The sequence below is a fragment of the Castanea sativa genome, chromosome 6 (genome assembly GCF_040712315.1).
Source record: "Castanea sativa cultivar Marrone di Chiusa Pesio chromosome 6, ASM4071231v1".
Taxonomy (NCBI): domain Eukaryota; kingdom Viridiplantae; phylum Streptophyta; class Magnoliopsida; order Fagales; family Fagaceae; genus Castanea; species Castanea sativa.
This window is the reverse complement of record NC_134018.1, coordinates 37336434-37346107: the sequence shown is the minus strand read 5'-3', so window position 1 is coordinate 37346107 and position 9674 is coordinate 37336434. Positions and strand designations below refer to the sequence as shown.

The window sequence follows — 9674 nt, the reverse complement described above, 5'->3', positions numbered from 1 at the left end:
ATGTGTTCAAACCTCTTCAATGCTCCGTCCGAATCCTCTTCAATGAATTGCACCTACCCACCAACCACAAAACCATCAAAACAGAGCACACATGGTAGAAGAAAGCCCATTACGCGGAACTCTCTGAAAAGACCCCCTCTGTTCTTCCTTCGCGCGAGCAAACCTTCTCTCCGCTTGGGACATTGTTGCCGCCACTGTGGGTCTCTGCATTCACGGGTAAGTTGCCTCTAATTTCTCATGTTCTCTCATCTGTTGGTGTGGTTATAATGTGATCCATGAGGCTTCATCAATCTGTGGATGTTTTTTTTTTTTTTTTTTTTGTGTTCAACGGTTGTGTGTGGTGTTTGTGTTCAACGTTTGTGTGTGGTTCTTTTGTGTTTTCTATGACACTATAATGTGGGTTTCTTGATCCTTCATGTAATACCACATGTAAATTCTCTTCCTACCTCTGTTGTATATAATGTATATGTGAGTTCACTTTGCATTTTTCATGTGGGCATGCCTAACTGATTATATGATATGCACATGAACTGTTTGTTGAAATGCCTCAATGAGTATAGAAGGAAGTTGTAGCAAAAATGGTTAAGGAGAAATCGAAGGACGGTGCTAGTAATGATCTGAGAGCTGACTGGAAAGACATTAAGGAACTACAAGCTTTTTGTGAGTTCTGTCCTGTTCAAGTCCTAGAAGGCTAGAGAAGCGGAGGATTTCTAACCAAAATTGGGGTTGATGCAGTGATTCAGCAGTTGGATAACCATTTTGGAAAAGTGGTGACTTTACTGCAGATTAAAAACAAATGGGATCATCTGAAAAAAGGGTGGAGGCAGTATAACGACTGTTTTGACAATGAGAGTGGGTTGGGTTATGATGCTAGCACTGGGCTGTTTTAGGCCACTGATGAGTGGTGGACCCGAAAGATTACGGTTAGTTGAATATACATGATTGTGAAAAACTTTACTGTTTACAACTATATTATTGTGTTCTAACTACTGGTTCTCCACATGTAGGCATGTCCCAGTGCAAAAACCTTCAAAAATAAATGTTTGCCGAATCGTGAGGCGTTGAACATCATGTTTGGAGGCACGGTTGCAACGGGAAAAAATGCATTCTGCACAAGTGGTCAAATGCCAAAGGAAACCACCGAAGGTTCTGGGGACTCTGCTGATAGCACACAATTTGTTGATCCCCAATGTGAACCTTTTCTGAATGTTGACGCAATGGAGGTTCAAGGTCCATCATCGTCGAGGGCAGGATTGACAATGACTAAGGGGAAAGGCTTGGCAACCAGTGTCCACCTTTTCAAGCCAATTTGCAAGAAATCAAAAAAAAAAAAAAAAAAAGCGTTCAGTTGCGCAAGAGATGTCCGACTCTTTGAAGAGCATCTCAGAGGTTTTTCTTGAAAGTAGGAGTGTAGGTACCCGTACACCATTTGCTTCTACAGCAACTACTCAGGTTAAAACAATTCTAGACATGGTGTTGAGTCTTCCCGGGGTGCACTCGGGTCATTACCTTCATTTATTCAGCACCGTCTACTTCATGGAAAAAGAGAAGGGTAGGCACATGTTCGCAGCACTTTGCGATGACAAGGACATCCAGCTGAAGTGGCTAGAAAATGAGTACCAAAGGCACCCTGAATTTCATTTTTAGTGAAGGAAAGGGGATTGTCTTGATAGGATTGGTGTTGTAATCGGATTTTCAGTGTTGTACCTGTTGTACTATGTGAATTTTCTTTTGTTTTTATTGGTATAAACTAAAATGCTTACCAAGGGTGTGTATGTAAGGCAATGGTTACCAATTAATTGTCATGTGTAATGTATGCTTACCTGTTCCGTTTTCTTATGTTTACCTGTTCCTTTAATTTTTTATTTTTTCATATGTCCTAATATTAATAACCTCTTAGACATTTTTTTTTTGGCATAGTTAAGTCCTCAAAGCTTGATCCTTCCCACAACTGCCTGACTAGTGACCACATGGAAGGTATGTAGTTTTATACTTGCATGGCATCCTTTATACTTGAGCTGATACATCAGTACTGTTTTCCAATCATGAAGTAACTACTCTACTTGAATTTTATTATTTTGAACATTGTCGAATCTGAATTTATTTTTTTGTTCTTTCTTCTTCTTTTTTTTCCCACAAAATGTATAGTACATTCAAATGCTTTCATGAAAATCCTTTAAATTCATAGTCCAATGAAGTACACAGCCTGTCTTTGCAGGAGGGAATTACTATCTTGTATACAACAACTTGTCTATTGTTTCATTTGTGTTTGAATATCATGACCATTAAAGAATTCTACAAAAGTTTGAGTCATTTTCTCACGTAATAACATCCTCTGAATTTCATAAAATTTTCAGGTTTCAAGTAAAATTTTCATCTTTCTATTTCATCCAATGAAATGGGGCCGCACAGTCTCCCTGTGGTATACATGTTTCTAAGCCTCTACATGTGTTGATCTGGCCTGGTCTTCAGTAATTTAGATTTTCCTTGGGTTGCTATGATGAACATGCTATGTAGATTTCAAAATGAAGTCACTATTGCTCTGTTTCTATACTGCTAAAAAAATAATTTTGCATAGTTGAAAGAATTGAAATCATTTCATGGAAATTTGCTTATAGTGATATAGGTTGGGTATCAGCTCTCTTAGATGATCTTATAGGTTGTGGATTGTTGGTACTAGTGGTGAACAATGCTGAATCTATTTAGATTGTGTTTATAAAGTACATATATTAGACTGGAATGTTTTTGCTACAATCTTAAATGTTCTGTGCTGTATATATGTTGGTCATGAATAATTAGTTTTTGTCACGTGAGATTCTTTTTGTAGCAATTTTTTACAGAAAAACTTTTGGAGTTTGGAGCATTTGCCTATGGTTTGCATTATTTTGGTGATTATGTTGGTCATGAATACCTACGTATTTTGTACAGCCTGTTGCTTTCTTATAAAGATTCTTTTGGAGGGAAAAAAAAAGTTTGGAGGGGTAATATGCATTTTTCACCTTCTTAGCTTGATTTCTTTTTATGCCTGATTGGTTACTGAGAAAATGCCTGATAGAGGGAGACCTTGAATTTTGAATGTCAAAAGTCTTATTTAAACTCTTTTTGTCATGGGGTTTGACTAAAGAACCTATTGCAGCACATCCTATACCCATGTGTCAAAAGACTGCGGAATTTTTTTGCTACAATTTTAAGATTATAGCAAACTAATTATCTTTACACTTTCACTTTGAAACAGGACCTGGTTAGAGAGCTATACTCTACACAAGTGGCTGTCAAATTTTAGCTATCCTTATCTCAAGGTGTGGAGTTACTGATAAGCTGAAATGGTCTCATATAACTCCTAAACATGGTGAGTGAAACTGTTATCTTATAAGAATGAGGAAGAGGAAAACTTGGATAATTTTGTATTGGAGTGTAGTCTTTGCTTGGGCTGTATGGTTTTGGTCAAATTACACCCTTAGAACTTTCTGCATTTGTCCTTGCTCTTTGAAGCAGTTGTTGACTTTGTGCAGTTTTGCCAAATGCAGCCGATTGCATTTATCCTTTTCTTTTTTCTGTTTTCTTGTTTCTTTCTTGTTTTCAAAGAAAAAAAAATCACATTGAAGTAATGTTTGACAGTTTTGGTTTAGTGTACTAATATTAAGGTTTTAACTTGTCTCTATTGCTTTTTGGTTTTACAAAAACTTTGCATGTACCAAAACATCTTAGTAATGACATTGTTTCCCTACCAAAATTCTTACAGAGGATTTGTTATATTTTGCAGCTATGGACTGATGATGAAGACTAAAACATCACATTGAAGTATTTACTATCAATCTTTTAGCTCCTCTTGTTGTTAATGTCTTAGGAATTATGATGCTGTTAGTATTTTGGCTTTTATCTACTAATAGTTTTAAGTTGGTAGTTCTTTGTAGTTTCATCTCTATGGGAATTGTTATCAACTTTATTTTCTGTGTTTATGAACTATTTAAGAAAATAGGTGTATTCTTCTTGAATCTCTATCATAGTTTTAATTTTATACAAAACTTGAGTGTAAAATCTTTCAAGTATCGACTGGACTCCAGTCCTCAGATGACATGTTGTTGAGCAGAAAATCTTCTTTGAAAAGAAATTAACCCAGTGCAATGCAATGCAATGAAATTCTCTACCAAAAAGAATCACTTTCAAGATCCTCACCTTGTTTTCGTAGATTTTCTCAGTTATCAATTACCTTGATTTTGTAAATTTTCTCAGTAATCAAACAATAGAGCAACAAAAAAAAAAAAAAACAAAAGGATTAGTTTTCTCTAATATCTTAACAAGTTTTTAATAAAAATAACTTAGTAAAATCAAGACTGTGGATGCATGGTTGATGCATGTGATTAAAATATATTATGAACAATGTTTTGTGAATGAAAAGTTGGTGATTTTTCTAATAAATATAATTGATAATATATTATAGGCTAAAATGGAAAACCCATTCTCTAAACTTCTTTAGAATTCTTTTTAGTTCTAGAAAATACTTTTCAACCATTTATAAAATTGGAAAATTAACTACAACATATAACAAAATTTAATGAAAAAGCATTAATTGAATAAACTATAAAGTTATAAATTTGAAATGAAATTTAGTAAAACCAGTGCTTATATTATTTTATGATTATTATTTTTCTTGTTTTTGTAGCTTTAGATATAGTTCGTATCTCAAGGCTCTGAATTTTAAGATCGAAATCTTTTAGATCATTGTTCAATACCTATAAAGCAGTCTCAAGGTATACAAAAGGATGGATTTCCTAAACGACTCATCTGATTCCCAGCACCAGTGAGTTTCTATAGTTTCCCCTCTAGATGTGAATATACAACTTGTAGAAATCTTGGATGAAATCATGAAAGCATATGATTTATTGGTACCACCATAGTTTGACCCTAGTAGTAATAAAGGTTCAATAACGTGAAACCTATTGTGAATTACCCAACATATTATAGTATCACATTAGTATTTTGTACACGCAATTAAAGTCGGTAAAATATGCAGGGACAATGACTTCAACCTGAGTGACGACATTGTACTCGCAGCATATCTAGCCGGGTGTGCATGTGCAGTTTACGTGGAGACCTATATGACCAAAGAACCATTGCATACGAATATACAAATAGGGTATGAATGGGTACAATATACATTAACTGGAAATCTTGAGAAATGTCGAAGAAATTTTAGAATTGATTTATCTTAATAATAGAATCAGAATAGAATCGCTATATAACTCTTTCTAATAACAATATTCTAACCTTCCTTTAGAAGTACACATCTTTTTGTCAGTGTCTTACTCGAGGCATTTCAATGAACACAAATAACAGAATCAAAGGCACACATAATGGGTGTAACAGCAAGATAGGTTATAATTGAATTCTTCAGTCTTCAAAGAATTAGGACAATGCCTATTCCAGTCAAATTGAATGTCCAAATTCAAAACTTAACAAACGATAAAAACAGATTGCACTTCAAAGGGTTTGCTATTGTACAACTAGGGAGCCTGAGCCTATGTTGTTCAAAATGATTGCAACTAAAAGAGAGAATTAAATTGTATGCACTGATCATCTCCTAAAACAGAGAATTAAATTGACAATTAAAAAATTTATTAGAAATTCTTCCATTCAGTTAGAAGATTGACAAATCAAAACAAATCAAAACAGAGAAATAGAGAAACCCTAGAGAAGACTGAAGAAAAGGAAACAAATAGAGAAATAGAGAAACCCTCACAAAGCATTAGAAGACCGTGACTGAAACCCTAGAAATGAAACAGAGAAATAGAAAGCTCAAAACAAATCAAAACAGCTTTGAAAGAAACAAACACAGAGATCTGAAGAAAAGGAAAGAGAAGACTAACCTCCGGAGCTGCGGCAAGCCATGGATTACGAGAAGGCGGCGGAGTGATTGGAATAGATGAATCTAGAAACGAGCGCAGAGAGAGAAACAAATAAAGAATGAGGTTCGCTTGTGAATCAAAAAAACAGCAGGAACGAGAACGAGATGCTATGCTATGGATTTTTGAGAAGTGATAGAAGAAGGAAGGAAGAGAATGAAGTTTGCTTGAAAGATCTGAGCTTGTGGATTTCTAAGAACGAGAGGCTACGGTGTGTGGATTTCTGAGAAGTGATAGAAGAAGGAAGGGGAAAAAAATGTTGTATTTATATGCTACAGTACTTTTAACTGAGCTACAGTATTTGTATATCCCAAATTATCGTCCACGTTTTTTCACTTATTTGCTACAGTGTTTTCAGTTTTCAGTTTTCAGTTTCAGCAAAATAAGTTCTATCCAAACGGACACTTAGACCACGTTTTTTGTAGTGAACAATGGTATATGAGTAAATTTATACAAACTCATTTTTTCCATCCCTTCACTTTTTCACTCCCAATTAAACAAAAATGAGAGAAATTAAAATATTTTATATCCTCTCTCTCTCTCTCTCTCTCTCTCTGGTTATTTCCTTTGAGGATTAGTTGGCTGATATGATATCTCCATCAACTCGATCTCACACATACTCTGCTTTCACGTTTTTTAATTTGTGTCTAAATTGAAGTCATTTTCTTGTAATCCACATTAGAGTTACTAGCCTCATCACACGCGCTTCGCGTGTGTGATGAGGCTTTTTTTTTTTTTTTTTTAGTGGTCCTATTTTGTAGAAAAAAATCTGTATATAATTATTTTATATATATATAATTTTTATTTTAAAAATATAATTTATAAGTGAATAAATCAATTTAAAAATTAATAGGAGAGTGATTCTATTTTTTAGGCAATGTTATAGTAGAAGTTAGAGTTGCATTTTTACCAAATTGTCATTTAGTTTTGTCTCTACTTAAATATAGGGGTATAGGAGTATAGGGGCATTTTTTAACTAAAAAAAATGAGGAATCCAAATAGGATAAGCCCCTTAAATAATAGTATAGATTAGACACAATTGGCCCAAGCCCACTATATTGCAGTACTTGGAAACTATTACTGAAATTATGGGTTGTATCTAGTCAGATTGTGAGTCAAGTCTAATAAAATATTGAAATTACAACTAGAAACAAGCTGTATCAATGCTAGTACATGTTTTTTTTAGGTTTCAAACTTAGACCGGCTTGAAAGTATATAATATATTGTTGAAGATGCATGAGCATTCAGCTTCAGGCCGGTTTTCTTAAAGATGCATGAATATCCTTTTTTGAACATTCAGTATATTGTTGTGCTTAGAAACTGTTACCAGCCCTTAGAATTCAAGCAGCCGGGTCTATCGCTCTCTCTTCACTATTGTGTCGGCCAGACAATATAATTACTTTCTCTTTATTTTTTACTATAACCCTGTTTCTTGTTCATCAAAAAAACAATGACGTCATTTCAATTCATTTTGAGGCAAAATTTGTTGAATAGTAACTTTTTAGGAAAATTTTAGGTGAATAGCATGTGTTTGAAGTTATTTAGTTATATAGACTAATTTTGAAACTCAAGTTTAGCAAACTCGAGTTCCAACTCCAAATCGAGTTTAACAAACTTGAGGTCCAATAGTATAAGTCTGACATGGAATTTAAAAAAAAAAAAAAACCACGTGGAACTTGAGTTTGGCAAACTTGGGCCCCGTTTGGTATGCAAGTTCAAATACATGTTTTCAGCTTTTAAACAACATTACACATATTTCTACACACATTTTCATCTGCACATATTTCCAAAAAAACTGAAAACTATTATTTAAATATACGTACCAAACAGGCCTTCAAGTTTCAGGTCAGTAAAATATAATGACTAGTAAGGTGGACAAAAGGTACAAGAAGTATTAGACTTTGTAAATAAAAAAGCCAAAACATTGGAATATGCCATCACGTGGGGTAAGTGGTGGGACTTGGGAGTGGAGCTTCTTTTTGGAATAGTTTTTTTTTTTTTTTTTAAGTGGGACTCAAGTTTAGCAAACTCGAGTTCCACATGATTTTTTTCTTTTAATCCACTTCAGATAACTAGTAATTGGAACTCACGTTTGCTAAACTTGATTTTGGGTTGGAACTCGAGTTTGTTAAACTCGAGTTCCAAAAACAGTCTACATAACTAAATAATATCAAACACATACTATTCACCTAAAATTTTCCTAAAAAGTTACTATTTGGAAAAATTTTCCTCATTTTGACAAGACCTCATGATAAGATAAATCATCAATATATATATATATATATATATATATATATATATATATATATATATATATAGAGAGAGAGAGAGATGGGTTCGAGTTACACCTGGTGTAACTCTAAAGAGTTACACATTTTTTAAACCTTTAGATTTAAGTAGATCCAACGGTTAAAAAAGAACTCTCATTATTACAAATATTTTTATTAAGATCTCATTAATTACTCACATTTATTACATTCTAAATCTATCTCTAAACCCAAAAACCTTTGACCTCTCTCTCCGTCTCCAAAGTCCAAACAATAACACCAATTAGGCCATTATCAATATTATTAAGTGCCTCAACGTGTTCAGACGAGAGGTTCTTACTGAGCATTTCACGTTTTCTTTTATGTGGTGGACAAAAATAAAGTTCTACTCCATTAGCAGGCTCAGCAAAACCCACCCTCTCATCCACAACATAAGAATCTGCCACCTGCAGGAGAGGTATATATAAAATTCAGGTAATGCGAATGGTTTGCAAAACCAAAGGTGGACAAAACATGTAGTAGAGTATAATGACAATTGTTACCTCCTGAATACTTGCATGCTCGTTCTCAAGGGACCCTTCCTTCACAGAAAAATGCATAACCTGCAAATTTTTTTTTTTAAAAAAATATTAATAAAAGAGAGAATTCCTTCAATTATAGTGATGACAGAATATAACTAGAATGAAATTCAGAGTTTGCGTGAGCAAGACTTTGTTCCTATTTTAAAATATCGTCTTCCTAATAACACATGAGATGACCTTTTCGCTTTCTTTTTTTTTCCCAACATTTGGGAGTAATCTTTTTGCTTTTAAAGCAAGAGTGCCTTCGGCAATTACATGGTTCAATTGCTAGTTACAGTTTATATACTGTGCTCAAAACTGTCTTTTAATTTACTCTTCCATCTTTCACTTACACATGTCAGGTACGTTGCTCTTCTAACTCTCTTTAAAAGAAACCGTTCAACGAAGTCACATCCACTGGTGGAGCAATGGTGGAGGAGACAGAGAGAGAAAGTAGAGAGAGAGAGTCAAACGTTTTTGGGTTTAGAGATAGGTTTAGAATGTAATAAATGAGGGTAATTAATGAGATCCTAATAAGAATATTTGTAATAATGAGAGTTTTTTTTTAACCGTTGGATCTACTTAAATCTAACGATTTAAAAAAGGTGTAACTCCAAAGAGTTACACCAGGTGTAACTTGAACCTATCTCATATATATATATATATATATATATATATATATATATATATATATATATCATATACTATATATAATAGCAGAAGCTGAGAGAAAGTTGATTCCTATAACGAAGGAAGTGCTGCCATATATGAAAAGCACCTATCTAAAAAGCAATACTTTATATTGTTTTACAAGCGTAACACCATTTGACAGTTTTGTGTATATTAAAAAAAAACCGATTAAAATAAAATTAAAAAGCATTGCAACTAAAAAAACCCTAGCGACACTACAATACAGAAAAAAAAAACCTTGCGCCACACTGGGG

At 33.8% G+C, this 9674-nt stretch overlaps 1 pseudogene; it reads left to right on the top strand.

Annotated features, from left to right (window-relative positions):
• On the top strand, positions 1–1647 carry LOC142638733 (uncharacterized; annotated as a pseudogene).
• The last annotated feature ends 8027 nt before the right edge of the window (positions 1648–9674 follow it).